The 2,500-nt window shown below is 39.2% G+C and overlaps 1 protein-coding gene across 1 annotated transcript in view; it reads right to left on the bottom strand.

Moving 5' to 3' along the window:
* LOC125044616 (synaptogenesis protein syg-2-like) overlaps window positions 1-2,500 on the bottom strand; it is a 212,290-nt gene that overhangs the window by 7,327 nt on the left and 202,463 nt on the right. The gene's annotated exons all lie outside the window — the stretch shown is intronic.

The following is a 2,500-nucleotide window of genomic DNA, read 5'->3' as shown; positions in this document are numbered from 1 at the left end:
CTCTCCGCCTCCCATTTTTAAGTGAAAAAAGGAATGGGAAAAAATCCCTTTATGTGAAAAAGCCAAAACCTCTTTAACACGGATATTACAGTAATCCCAGACTTGAAGTAACGAGGCGTCATCAATATGCAAATGAGATGGAGGTAAAACAAATCACAAGCGAAATCAATTCTTTTTCAGTGCCTTTAATGAAGAACTTTTTCTTATTTTCTGTCTTTTTTTTTTTTTTTTTTTTTCTTTCTCCCAACATTCTTTTTTTTTATAGTATTATTATTTTGGGTCGTCGTGGATTTAAAAAAAATAAATTCGGTGACATTTTGAGATGTTAGAAACTTAGGCAAATAAGGAAAAATCTATCGGATTTCTTGGAAAACGATTGTTTTAATAAAAGCAACATTAGTAGCAGTGGTTGTTGTAGTAGCAATAGGGGCAGTAGAAGAAGTAGTTGTAGCAGTAATAGTAGTAGTAGTAAAAGTAGCAGAAATAGTTGTAGTGCTAGTAATAGCAGTAGCATTTGTACTAATAGCAATAATTATGATAGTATTAGTAATAGTAGTAGTAGTAACAGGAATAGCCGTAGTAGAAATAACAGTAGCAGTAATAGGAATAGTAGTGGTATTAATAGTAATAGTAGTAGTAGTAATAGCACTAATAATAGTAATAATAACATTAATGGTAATAGTAGTAGAAGCAGTAGTAGTAGTAATAGTAGCATTAATAGTAGTAGTAATAGTAGAAGTAGTAGTAGTAGAAGTAATACTAGTAGTAGTAATAGTAGAAGTAATAGTAGTGGTGGTGCTGGTAGTAGTAATGATAATGATAACAATTATATCAACAGAAAAAAAACAGTGACAGAAGCAACAACAACAAGTTCAGTATTTATCCGGAATGCCCAATGTTTCTTCTTCGACTTTTGGTGTAAAATATTTTGTTTTCTTGAAGGGGAACAAAAGAAAAACAAATTAATCATGCTAATTTTCCACAATAACTTGTGGAAAATTGGGCGATTGGGCGAGAGAGAGAGAGAGAGAGAGAGAGATAGAGAGAGAGAGAGAGAGAGAGAGAGAGAGAGAGAGAGAGAGAGAGAGAGAGAGAGAGAGAGAGAGAGAGAGAGAGAAATGGGTGGGAGAGGGAGGGAGGGAGGGAGGGAGAGAGAGAGAGAGAGAGAGAGAGAGAGAGAGAGAGAGAGAGAGAGAGAGAGAGAGAGAGAGAAATGGGTGGGAGAGAGAGAGAAATGGGTGGGAGAGAGAGAGAAAAAAAAAGAGAGAGAGAGAGAGAGAGAGAGAGAGAGAGAGAGAGAGAGAGAGAGAGAGAGAGAGAGAGAGAGAGGGGGGGGGGGGAGAGAAATGGGTGGGAGAGGGAGAGAGAGAGAGAAAGAGAGAGAAAGAGAGAGAGAGAGAGAGAGAGAGAGAGAGAGAGAGAGAGAGAGAGAGAGAGAGAGAAATGGGTGGGAGAGAGAGAGAAATGGGTGAGAGAGAGAGAGAGAAAAGAGAGAGAGAGAGAGACAGAGAGAGAGAGAGAGAGAGAGAGAGAAATGGGTGGGAGAGAGAGAGAAATGGGTGGGAGAGAGAGAGAGAAAAAGAGAGAGAGAGACAGAGAGAGAGAGAGAGAGAGAGAGAGAGAGAGAGAGAGAGAGAGAGAGAGAGAGGGGGGGGGAGAGAAATGGGTGGGAGAGGGTGAGAGAGAGAGAAGAGAGAGAAAGAGAGAGAGAGAGAGAGAGAGAGAGAGAGAGAGAGAGAGAGAGAGAGAGAGAGAGAGAGAGAGAGAGAGAGAGAGAGAGAGAGAGATTCACTTCAAATGACCAAATCTATGTTAATAATCATATTGTAACCGATTGTAATTATAAATGACAGTAATATTAGTGACAATAACGATGATAATAACAAATTATAGTAAAAATCGCGAAAAAAGGAAAAGGATCATAATCAGTGATAATGAAAACAGAGAATAATTTACTACTAGTATCATTATCATCCTCTTATTCACAGAATATTAATAAATGATAAATTAAACATAATAGATCTGAACAAGAAATGTCAAAATGAAGATCAATACTTTTTTCCTATCCTTCCGACGACAGATCCTCCGCATGACATTCATCAGATTACAAGAACACATGAGCTTAGACGTGTATAAAGTTCCTCCAGGTTATTGACGGAGCTGAACAAGAACCTTCAGTGAGGCTTTAATTAAATTTCTTTCAATCCATTTCTTTCTACGAATCGTTCCATTTTTTCTGTCTTTTTTATGTTTGCCTCTGTCTTTGTCTGTCTGTCTCTCTTTCTCACCACACACTCTCTCTTGCTTTTTCCTCCCCCTCTCTCTCCCTCTGTCTCTGTCTCTCTCTCCCTCCCCCTCTCTTTCTCTCTCTCGCTCTCTCTCTCTCTCTCTCTCTCTCTCTCTCTCTCTCTCTCTCTCTCTCTCTCTCTCTCTCTCACTCACTCACTGCTCTCTCGCTTCTCTCTCTCTCTCCCTCTCTCTCTCTCTCTCTCTCTCTCTC

Source organism: Penaeus chinensis, chromosome 36, assembly GCF_019202785.1.
Source record: "Penaeus chinensis breed Huanghai No. 1 chromosome 36, ASM1920278v2, whole genome shotgun sequence".
NCBI lineage: Eukaryota > Metazoa > Arthropoda > Malacostraca > Decapoda > Penaeidae > Penaeus > Penaeus chinensis.
This window is presented reverse-complemented; position numbering and strand designations above follow the sequence as displayed.